This window comes from Cinclus cinclus, chromosome 14 (assembly GCF_963662255.1).
Source record: "Cinclus cinclus chromosome 14, bCinCin1.1, whole genome shotgun sequence".
Classification (NCBI taxonomy): Eukaryota; Metazoa; Chordata; class Aves; order Passeriformes; family Cinclidae; genus Cinclus; species Cinclus cinclus.
In genome coordinates this window covers 2,599,021-2,611,318 of record NC_085059.1, presented here as the reverse complement: position 1 = coordinate 2,611,318, position 12,298 = coordinate 2,599,021, and the positions used below count along the sequence as shown (strand labels likewise).

Sequence of the window (12,298 nt, the reverse complement as noted above, 5' to 3'; positions counted from 1 at the left end):
CTATTCATTATTTGGATTTCTTTCGTAGTCACCACATTTCTTCCCTATTTAATTTTGTGGTTAAAGAACCAGTCTCTCCATTAGCCTGGAAACCGCTGGGTTCCAGCAGTTCTACGAAGGTCAGGGTGTGTGTGTGAATTCAGGGAAAGTTCCAGGGCAAAGGAAAAATCTGCCTCTTCAATTCAGCACAGGCTGATTTTTCTTCTCTCTAAGTGGCTGGAGAGCACAATGAAACAATAACACATAGGGTATTTTAGAAAAATGGAAGTGGTACAACATACGTGTTAAAATAATATGGAAATGCTCAGAGAACAATCACAAGAAATCCAGCTCTTAACAAGCTCAGGGTAAAAAAACAATTAAGTGCTCAAAAACAAGCCCATCAATCTGAGTTAACAATCCTCCTGTGCTGTGGTGCTGCAGAGCAGTAAAAGCAGAGCAAATGTAAAGCAATGCAGCCATTTTTGCCTGCTAGAAGTCATATATAGATTTCAAAATGTATGGTGCTCCTAAACAGAACCATAAATCACACTGGCATTTCCCAAGCACAAAGGCAGGTCCTGCTCCCTTTCCTGGCTTTATTTCACGGCCAGTCTTGAACGACATAGGTTCTTTCCAAATTTCCTTTGCTGTCCTTCGCTCAAAGCACCAGAACAGGGCTGAGGTGAATCATTCTGACCTTTACCAGTTGTCTTTGTGCTGCAGAATGAACTTCACAGTGCTGACTGTCCCCTTCCTGCTGGAGGTGTCACCCTGAGCTCCCTGCATGTGCTGACCACGGGAGAACCTTCAGGACATCCCTATTTTTTACTTTCCAGTTGTGCACAAAGCTGGAAGCTGCACATGCCCCAGTCCAGAACCGCCCATGCCCCTGTGCTGAGGTGAGACCCCACCTGCAGAGCTGCCCCAGCCCAGGAAGGAGCTGGAGCTGCTGGAGCCAAAGGAGGCTCCAGGATGAGCAGAGGATGGAGCAGCTCTGCTGGGAGGAAAGGCTGGGATTGTTCACCTGGACAGGAGAAGCTTTGGGGTTACCTCATTGTAGCCTTGAAGGAGCTGCAGGAAACTTGGAGAGAAATGGCTTACAGGACACAGGGAATGGCTTCCCACTGCCAGAGGGCAGGGATGAATGGGATATTGTGAAAAAAACATATTCCCCATTTTTTGCCACTTTTGGGAACACCTGATCCAGCAGCAGAGCCCCCACTGACATAGTGAGTGTTCCTTGACTGCCAGCAGGCAGGACCGCACACCGTAAGGGCAGCAGGCACCAAGCCCCATGGCACCCACCTGGGAAAGAGGAAAATTGCTGGGCACAGCAGACATCCATGGGAAACCCTTGATTAGTGTTGCAGGTAGGATTTGTTCCTACAGGAACAGAACTCAGGCTTCAGCCAGGAGAAAACCTCTCTCTAATGCTGAGTATTTTAACAAGTATTCCCATGTGCAGTGTAAAAACTGCGTTCAAAGCTCCGGGTATTCAGGTGGCAGAAGGGCATGTGGCTAAATACCTAAGAGTCTGAAGAGATTTAAGGATTATTTCACAAACCCAGGTTTTCCCAGACGACTGCATGGAATCCACAAAAGGTTCCAAATCTCATCTTGGGGAGAGCAAAACACTCCTTTGGTTCCAACTTTTGCATTTAAACACCGCTTTTGTCTGAATGCCTGTCAGTCATCTTGCCCCTTCCCAGCAGTTCTGATGTATTTACATTTTCATCAGCCTTTTCCAACCTTCCTTGGTGGGCTCACTTCCCCCCCAGGCCTAGGGATGAGAGCCTCACTACAGCCTCTCCAGTCTCCCGCAGGAATTCACCACCACTCTCAAATCCTGCTGCACCAACAGCCTTGTAAGATAATGAAAAACAAACTGAGCAAGCTTAAATATAAGTAAATTTAATTGAGGTCATATAAAATATATTTTCAACAAGCAGCAAGAGATTAACAATAAACTGTGCGCATAATTCTTGTTATACCTTGTCCCAAACCCCCTTTGATGTTTCCAATTCCTACATCCACATCGTGAAAACAAATTCTTCTCCAGGTGCCCCGTTTAAGCTGTGAGCTCAAGGCTTCCATTTTCTCAACACCTTTCAAAGCAGCATTGACAGCTTTTCTTCTGACCACTCCTGCTGGTCCAGCATGCCCCACACCAATTTACCTGTAATGAAAACCCAATTAAGACAGTTGAAAGGAGGAGCCCTATTCAACCGTTAGCACAGAGCAGTTAATTAGGTGATACTAATTTTTATATAAAAGAGACACATTAAAATATCTGCAACAGAATTTTCCATTTTCTGTGTTGTCTGCATCCAATCTAGGCTCTTAACTCCACGGGCAGGAGTTACTCCACTCTCAGGCATGCAGAGTGCTGCCAAAACCCAGCACCACCGAGCACCAGGACAGCCCCGCTGGTGCCAGGGGAGCTCGGCAGCACCTTTCTCTCCCAGCAGCATAACACTGGCACAGGCACTGAGCAGCCACGGGCAGCTGACTACTGCTGGGAGAAAAAACCCCCAAAACTGGGGTCAGAGAAAAGGAGGCACACCTCTCCGGTGATGCCTCCTCTCATCAAAGCTTCATCCATCAAGAGCAACAGGTAAGCTAAACCTACTGCTGGATAAACCATGTTATTTCCACCCTGAGGCTAGCACAGGAGCCAGCAGAGGCCTTTTAGACAATTTGAGACAGCAAAACACTTTTGCCCATTTCTGCTCATTGGCTCATGGTCACACCTCACCCACGTTGCTCCAGAGCTCTCCCTGTACCCCACAGGCAGGTTATCCCTTCTCATCTCCTCTCTGCAGGCTCTAGTGCCCTCCTGGTGAGGCCTCCTTGGCTATCCCAGCACAGTTCGGGGCTTTCACACACGATGGGGTTGGGTCACCTCAGGGCTGCTCCTTGCCACCCACAGCTCCGGGTCACCACGATCCCCAGCATCAGCTGAAGACCTGAAGAGACAGAACAGCAGAAGCATCGTAAATAACCCATTAATTCCATATGTATTCATACAGCTCAACAGCAGCGGCCTGGCTTGTGGCAGAGGACAAAAGCCAGCAAACCAAGCAACACCCCCAGTCTCGGCATACCGCGGGCTGCAGAGCGGGCCGGTCGGCAGAAACAGCTAATTTTAAAAAATGTATTTCAGGTGGTGCCTTCCATCCCCAGAATCCCGTTGTCTAGCCCCGCTGCCCTCGCCATCCCGCCCCCTATCCACCCTTCACCTCATGGCGGCGGCGGCCGCTCATGGAGGTCCGGGCCCGCGCAGCGTCGCTCCATCCCCTCATGGCGGTGATGGCAGAGAAGGGCCATGCCCCGGCTGAGAGAAGGGGCCGTGCCCGCCCAGAGCCGCTCCCTCCCCTCACGGTGCCGGAGCAGAGAGGCCATGGCTGCCCACAGCCGCTCCTTCCCCTCACGGTGCCGGAGCACAGAGGCCATGGCTGCCCACAGCCGCTCCTTCCCCTCACGGTGCCGGAGCACAGAGGCCATGGCTGCCCAGAGCCGCTCCCTCCCCTCACGGTGCCGGAGCAGAGAGAGGCCATGGCTGCCCAGAGCCGCTCCCTCCCCTCACGGTGCCGGAGCAGAGAGAGGCCATGGCTGCCCAGAGCCGCTCCCTCCCCTCACGGTGCCGGAGCAGAGAGAGGCCATGGCTGCCTAGAGCCGCTCCCTCCCCTCACGGTGCCGGAGCAGAGAGAGGCCATGGCTGCCCAGAGCCGCTCCCTCCCCTCACGGTGCCGGAGCAGAGAGAGGCCATGGCTGCCCCGAGCCGCTCCATTCCCCTCACGGTGCCGGAGCAGAAAGAGTGCGAGCCTCCCCGCGCTGCCGAGGTGATTGCACAGGCACCGCCCCGCGGCTTCAGCCTCTCCCCCTGGGGCGGGGAAAAACCCTCCATCATCAGTTACAGAGCGATTTGGGTTGGGAGGGTTTTTAAAGATCATCTCATCCCACCCTCTGCTCTGGGCAGGGACATAATCCAGTATCCCAGTTTGCTCCCAGCCCCGTCCAGTCTAGCCTTGGACATTTGCAGCATCCCTGGCAGAGCCTGAGCACAGGAAACACAAGATTTGTGGAGCTGAGAGTACTGAACTCAAGCACCAGCTCATGGGAAGCAGGGGGTTAGTGAACTGTCTCTCTGCTTGCCCTTGATGTGTCCCACTTCAGGCACAGGAGATACAACTGTTAGCTAAGAAGCAGCTGCCAGCAGCAAAAAACAAAAGAAAACAGCCCAGCCCTGAAATAAGCAGAGAAAAAGTTGTGCTGCTGCCAAGTGCCTCGCTGGGAAAAGCACAATTCCACACCTTCCCTGGCCACCACTGGATGCCTTCACATCAGCCCGGTGCTCTGTGTATCCATGTCTGGGCACGGCAGTGTAACTCGCTAGGTATTCAATCAAAGGAAGTTTTTCTCTGGGCTTTGTGCTCCAGTGAGACACTTCAAGGCCTTTCCAGAAAGCCTGGCATCCCTCCCCCATGCTCCTCATGTGCTTACGCTCTCAGAGCTCAGCAGTGAACTCAGCTGGAGCTGTGCCTTGCCTCAGGCAATCATCCACTCCAGCTCTGTCTTCTTCAAATGTTTCATGGTCTTATTTTCAGCCCAAGGCAGGCAGCTATTCTTCCTGGATGTGGGGTGCTCCTCCCTGGCTCAGCCTGATCCTGCTTTGTCCTGGGAAGCCCTGGGCTTGTTGTGCCCAGGACATGGCTGCGTGCAGGGAGAGAGGCTGGTGCTGAGCAGAAGGACTTCGGTGCTTCCCCTGCCACTGATGAAGCTGGTGAGGAACAGGGATGCCCAGGGCAGCACAGCAAAAGCTGTCTGGTGAAGGGACAGGTAAAAGCAGACACAGAACACTTCATGCTCTTGTTCCTGGCAGTCTTGCTGCTTGTGGCCGAGGGCATGTGTCCACACAGGGGTGGATGATAACTCTGCTGAGACCCTAAGCCACAGCTTCAGCTTGGAAGCTGTTTAATTAATTAGTGCAGCATTAATAGGCTTTGTCTCTTTTAACATGACATTTTCAGCAGGATCGGGGAGATATTTCAAAAGCTTCCTGAATGCCAAATACCAGAACTCAGCAACTCTCAGTGCGAGGACCAGCCTCCCGTGTCCCAGTATAACCCCCTCTGTGTGCACAGCTTTTCCTCTGCTTGCTGGCCTCGGAGGGGAGCTCAAACAAAGGCCTGCACATAATTTGTGAAGTTAGGGTGAAAAGCATCAAACCACATGAAACACAGCAGCTCTGCCATGGGAGTGAAGCCCCCTTCTGTCACAGGAATGTGCTCTCTGCATCAGTTGCAGCCAGTCCCTGTTGTTCATCTTGGCTTGGTGACAACTAAACAGATCCTCCTTTTCTCCTGCAAGTGTTGTGGTAGGGCCTGAAGAGACTGAGATGCTTTGTTCCAAACCAGATTAGAGATATGAGTTACTACAAAACAAAAGCCCAGCTAGCCTTCAGGAGAGTTCCTCTAGTCTAGACACAGCCTCCCCTGAGCTCCCTGAATTCCAGCACAGCCCTGCAGCTTGTGTTCAAAGTGACTCAACAGGTTCCAGAAGCCTGAGTAACCCCTGTCGAGTGAATGCTCAGTTACAGCATAAAGGAGAAATCACATCTGAGTGATTTGCTCCCATAAATTAGCAGGATGGGTCAAACCAGGACATGAGCACTGTCTGCTGGCACAGTACATCCACTCAAGAAATCTGCACTGGCATGGAGCTGTAATGCTTCAAAATATGTGTGCTCCAAGCCTGGGGTGGGACATGCCCCCTGTAACTGATGTCTGCAGCTTCTATGGCAACAAGAGAGATTCTTTACTGTCCCCTCAGCCCCAAACAAAGCTGTGCCTAGTACTCAGCAGTGCCTGCCCCATGGCACTACTCATATCCAGTTCTGGCACTGCAGGGTTGGTACTAGGATCCTTCTGTACTGATCAAATTTTGGCTCAGATTTGGCCACATTGTCAGTCACTGGAGAAAAAGACAGAGTAGTACTGTGGGAAGAGGAAGAAAATTCAGCAAACCTATGGAAGAAAAGGTTTGTGGATTTGCATCGTCATTTAGCATGGTGGTCACCTCCAGAACTTGTGTCCCCTTGGTGCCTGTCACAGCTGGGGACCGTGACAAACACTGCTGTGGGTATTTGTGCTCACACTGCACTGTGAGTGACACCAGCCTTGTTCAGCTCCCACACAGCAGAGCTGGTGGGGCAGCCATGGCCTCGATGCTGCCTTTTCCTCTTTGGGGAGATTCAGTACTCCTTGAGCTGCTGCACCCCGGTCAGAACAATCCCAGGCACGAGCACAGACTGGGAGAACTCATTTACCAGCAGAGAAGAACTTGGAGGATATGATGGATGCAAAGCTGGACACGGGCCAACAAACCCCCCTGTGCTGGGCTGCACCCACAGAGGAGTGGGCAGCATGTGAGGGAAGGGATTGTCCCCCTCTCCTCTGCCCTTGTGAGGTCCCCCTGCAGAGCTGCTCCAGCATCAGAAGGACGTGGAGCTGTTGGAGCAAGTCCAGAGGAGGCCACAGAGATACTCCCTCTGCCATGGAGCCGGGCTGGGAGAGCTGGAGGTGCTCACCTGCACAAGAGAAGGCTCCAGGGAGAGCTCAGAGCCCCTTCCAGGGCCTAAAGGGGCTCCAGGAGAGCTGAAGAAGGAGCTGGGACAAGAGGTGGAGTGACAGGACACAGGGAATGGCTCCCAGTGCCAGAGGGCAGGGCTGGATGGGATTTTGGGCAGGAATTGTTCCCTGGCAGGGTGGGCAGGGCTGGCACAGGGTGCCCAGAGCAGCTGTGGCTGCCCCTGGATCCCTGGAAGTATTCAAGGCCAGGCTGGACAGGTCTTAGAGCACCCTGGGATAGTGGAAGATGTCCCCAGGGAGGAATAAAATTATTTTTATGGTCTCTTCTGACCCAACCCATTCTGTAATTCCATCATCTCCTCTGACTCCACAGAGGGGCCATTTCCACTTCCCCAGTGCCATCACAAGATGGCATTCCAGACCTAAAAGCTGAGCTGGCTCAGCTGATACTTAGAGATCTTTCCCAGGCCCTGGGGTGTCCAACCTGAGAAGAAGATGTGGATTTAACCCTGCCTGCTGAGCTCCTCTGCCAGGTCTCACCCCGACACTGCCTTTTAATCACATCCCTAATGCCAGGGCTGTGCTTTAATCACTTGCACTGAAACACTGCTGCTCTTACTCCAGAACCTCTGAGCCATCTAATTGCACTGCTTTAAGCCAGTTACACTTTTGACAGTGAATGGCATGCAGAGCACTTTAATCTTGACCTGCAACACCTCCAGCTCTTGCAGGGCCTCCTCTGCCCCCGAGGAAACACTGCTAATCAGACCAAGCCAGGAAGTATTTAAGACATGGACAAAGGGATCCAAGGGCAAATCATGAGTGAAATGAATCTGACTCATTTTGTTACAAAGCACTGTCGAAAGGTAGAACTGCCTTTTCTTCCTTTTCTTTGCCTGAGAATGATTTGGGAGAGTAGTGAGAAGCCTTTCAATAATTTATAACTTCACAATAATAACAAAAAAAAAAAAAAAAAAGGAGAGAGAGAGAGAGAGAGAGAGAGAGAGAGAGAGAGAAATCATTTATCGTAAATATGTTTTGTAAAAAAGAAAGCTTATTTTGAGTTAGGTGCATAAAGTCCTGGTGCAGTTTGTTATCCCCTGTGTCTGCTCCCACGTGTGAGTGGGTGCTCCAGGCTTCATCTACCAGTTGCTCCCTGCAAGAAGAACCCATGATCCAACCATCTCCTTCCCTGGCTGGCCAAGCTGCAGCCTCCCCCCAGGCCTTGGTGCCATGTGCTGGGTGCCAGCTCTGCCAGCACAGCTTCCCGGGGGTGGCAGTGGGGCAGGACGTGCTGCTCAGCTGTCCTGGAGGCTGAGGCTGGCTGGATCCCTCTGGGTAATTTGGAGAAAGGCTACTCAGGCTGTTCCCTTACTGTGGAGCTGGGGAGCAACCTCTCTTGGTCTTGTCAGAAAAATTAATCTACAAACACCAGAGGTTAATGTCAAAAAAGGAGACAGAGGAGTCCTTTTGCTTTATCCAAATAAAGGGAGAGGCCATGGGGTATTCCCCTGTGATCGCTCAAGATCTGTGGAGGATGCAGTCTCTTTTTTATCCCAATTTCCCTCTCTCTTTCCCCGTTGGCTGAGATACTTGAGAGGCACAGACTTCCCAGAACATCTGATACCTGAGATTCCCCTCTAATGTACAACCTTCCCTTTTAATTTTTAATTCTTATGGAATTCATGGGTTTTCCTCATTGTTCTTTTATCTTTCAATATCCAGTTCCATTTATCAGCAAACCTACAGTTTGTTTGTAAAGGCAAGTATCTTTTTTCCATTCATCAATCAGGGGAATCCTTCCCATTGTTTCTTTTATCTCTCAGTGCTAGTCCTGTCTACCAGCAGACCCACAGCTCCTTTGTAAAGACAAATCCCTCATTCCTCTCAATTTGGAGAAAAGAGGAGTTGGGAAAGGTGATATAACCCCCAGTCAAGTTGGCAGAGGGGTGTGTGCACCAGTAAGGGCAGTGCCACTCTGGATGTGGCTGGGCAGGAGCGTGCCCTGCCTTTGGGACCCTGCCTCCCCCGGGCTTGCACCCCTCTTCCCATTCCTCCCCCTCCATGCCCCCCTGGGTGTCCTGGCCCTGTCAAACCCTGGTGTTTTTGTTGTTCAAAATGCACTCAGGCAGCTCAAGGAGCCTGTGCAGCACTCTCTATTCTGGGCTGAAACTGCTGCACAGCAATTTCTTTTTCCATTTAATCTCTGGCAGAGCCCTTCAGCTTTGCTCCCTTCCTCTTCCACCCTCCTCCTGCTGAGATTCTCCCTGGCCCAGTCTCCTTCCCTGGTGTCCTCTTCTGCTCCCAGCTCCTATTTAATCCCCATTTTTTCTGTCCTCTCTCTCCTTCAGTGCTCCTACCCCCAAGACAGATCACAAACCACATGTTCTGCTATTCATCTAACCGCTCCTAAACAACTTTCTCAGCGTGATAAATGTCATCTGCTAATCCTGTGGGGAGGATCCCCAAGGATGCAAACCCCTGCTGGGGTCTGTGGCAATCCCATGGCATCAGCCACAGGGTCAAACATGCAAAGGGGGGTTGCAGCTGCCTTGCCCCGAGCGTGGGTACCATCAGCTCCCCTTAGGAATTCAGGCCTGCTACAAGGCCCACCACACACACCTGTGTGCTTCCAGTGCCCCACCAGGTGTCTTGGCAGCAAGGAATTTGCTTTAATTCTGTGAGTTTTATAAAGCTTGACTTAAATCCCAGGGATTTCAGGCAGTGCTGACACCCAGAACACTGGGGGCAGCTGCTGGGGACAGATGGGTGGGTACAACAACCCAGCGGTTTTAGAGCAGAGCTAACCAGAAACAGCTTATTCCATTAAGAAATAATAATAAAAAAAAAAACCCAACCATTCTTAATTAGGACAGAAACCCCCAGATAGGCTTTTTTAAAGAAATTGCCTAAATATAGCATTTTTGCTTTGATTTGAAAACTATTTTTTGTTCTTCAGACTGTAAGATAAAACACATTTGAATTGATGATGTGTTTCACAGCAAAAATACATCCCTTTTCATCTTGAAAATGCTGAAACGAGTTGTTACAAAATTTTCAAGATTTACCCCCTTTTTTAAAAAACAAATTTTTTAATTTAGATGAAATGTCTTTTTTTTTTTTTTTATTTTTCCCTAATGAAAACTCTTGATTACATTTTTACCCAACAGCTCTAATTAGAACTAACAATTACAGCTGATTCTTGGTGGGGTAATAAACAGCTAGACTGTGCAGCACTCCGCACTCTGGGACTTCAAAACAAGCCCCAGCCCTGGCAGTTTAGCCTTCTGCAACATTTTTAGCCTTGTCTAGTCACTGGAATTTATTTTTCTTTCTTTTTTTCCCCTACCCCTTCTCCTCTGAGGGTTAGTTTTTACCAGTGCAGCATCTCTAACAGTCAGGGAACTTCACAGTGACTTGAGATCCCATTGATTTCTCGAGGAAGAAGCTGCATACTAAATTTTTTTCTGTTTTTCTCCCTTGAGGAATGCAGGTAACAGCTCCAGGAAGGGTTTGTAGATATTATGTTCACCTGCTGGCTGACAGGGAAGTCTGAGGTCTGTGGGGCCATCATGGGACACGAGGAGACTTTGGCTGGTCTGGTGCAATGCTGGTGTTGCTGGGTGTCCTAGTTTGAAAGACAGGTGTTTGCTAAGGAAAGCAGAAGCCTCCCTTTGAACTGAAAAATGGGATCCTTCCTTCCTACAGATTATTATGATTTTGAAATTAAGGGAGCTCTCAGGCAAAGATATGGGGATAGCAATAACAGTTCTTTACTCGTACATCTAACAAGACAAACAAGAACAACAACAGCTATGAAATTACCCACAAACAGAACAGTAACTCAGTCCCAGTCCCTTTCTGGCTGCAGGCACCTTTTCCCTGAGCTGCAGTTCCCGGTGCTGGGGGCGGGCAGGTCCCGCAGAGCTGCAGGAGGGCTGGGGGTGATGGCAGCGCTGTCCCAGGGGGAGAGAGAGATGGAGAGAGAGCTCTCCGCTCACGGTGTGGGTCCTGGTGCTCAGCAGAGTGCTGGATGATGGCAGGTTACAGCGAGAAGGCAGCAGGGCAGGGTCTGACAGCAGTGAGGATGGCTCCTGGAGCTGGGATGGCAGGGATGCACGGGCGGTGATTGTCCTTCTCATCCGAACTCCGCGGGGGAAATGGGCCGAGCCAGAGCCTTCCTTCTCCTCTTCTGGCTGTTTGAACCTCACGGGGTTTCCCTTCTCTCTCCCCTCCCCCTTGTCACCAGAGCCCAGTCAACAGGTATCTTAGCATGACAATGGGGAAAATTCCACAGAGGGAGAAGGGAAAGAACCAACCCCCAACACTGGGAAAGCACGTGGGATTAAAGCAGAACAGGTTAAGCCTGGGAGAAGTATCAGGTGAGGATCAGGGGATGGATCAGTCCATGGTATGCTGCCAGAGCTTCCCTCTGCGTCCAGGATGATCCTCACCTCCCCCAGCTCTTGGGGCAGGGGAAGGAACACTGGAGCAGGGTGAATAGAGAGGAAGGGATTGTGGTGGAAGGGAAGATGTCAATCTGCTCTTAAACCCCCAAACCCTCTGTTCCAGGCACTCAGACAAGTTTGTCCAGCCTTTGCAGGCAACCTCCAGAGAGCCAAGAGGCATTGGGGCATCCTACTTCATGGAACCAGTGTCCCCAGTGCCACTGTGACTCCTGGGCTGCTGTGTCCGGTGCTTTCCATCACTGCTCATCCCTGTGCTGGCTCCAAGCTGTTAAGGGCTGATTTTCTCTCCTTGGAAACAAGCCCATGGCTTCAGCCTGTCCCACCTCACCCCTCCCACTCCCCTGCCAACCAGTTATTACCTTCTTGGACAAACCTGAGATAGTATTAAACGAGAGGGAGGTTTTCATACATAAATGTCCCTGTGATTAATGGATTAAGAGATTCTGTGCAAATTAAAGCTTTTCTTCACACTTCACACATCCAGCTCTTCAGCTGTTGCTCTTTCCCTTTTAGTCCTTTACAGAAGTCCCTGTGGGCCTTGCTTGCCCCATCCCTTTTGCTGCAGTTTTCTCCCCACAGTGACCCAGGGATGTGGCTGGCACTCCTTTTCCCCAAAGCCTTCACCCCACTGAGTCCTGGGCAGACCCTGCTGCTCCTGAACCAACACTGTGGAGAGAAGGATGCTGTAAGCACAGCTTGTTTATACACAAAATCAACCCAGGAGAAGGGCTGTAAATGCCTCTTTATTTCCATATTTATCATTGCAGCTCAGACACATGAAGAACCCAATGGAAAGTTGAGATGAAACAGAGAAGAAATGAAAAAGTGTTGGCAAGCAGCGGCTCAGCTGAGACTGGCAGCCTCAAGGGCTTCCAGAAGAAAAAAGACTTTCAATTACTGCACTGCTGCTCCATAACATCCCAATTCCCCTGGAATTCAGCTGGGGAGCCTGCCCTCTGTGATCCCACCCCAGGGAGATCCCTGAGACCGTAAAGCAGCACCTTTGGTCTTGTTGATGTTTTACAGGGCTGATTTCTTCCTGGAGCAGCAGCAGCAGTGTGGGTGTGGAGGCTCCGTAAGGATCCCCACATGATGGGCACTGTGGTCACAGTGCCATGGTGGAAAGGAGCCACAAAGGCTTTGCTGGACATCTTTGGAACATCCAGAACTGGGTGTTGGTGATGGATGATGATTTAAAGCCCATTTGTGCAGGGAATGAATCCACACACATCTTCCTGAAGAAAATGTGAATTCTTT

At 50.7% G+C, this 12,298-nt stretch overlaps 1 non-coding gene across 1 annotated transcript; it reads right to left on the bottom strand.

Annotated features, from left to right (window-relative positions):
* Positions 1 to 2,298: 2,298 nt before the first annotated feature.
* On the bottom strand, positions 2,299 to 2,502 carry LOC134049877 (small nucleolar RNA SNORA74). The gene has a single exon (XR_009933635.1). It is a non-coding gene; the product is annotated as a small nucleolar RNA SNORA74 (small nucleolar RNA).
* Between the last annotated feature and the right edge of the window lie 9,796 nt (positions 2,503 to 12,298).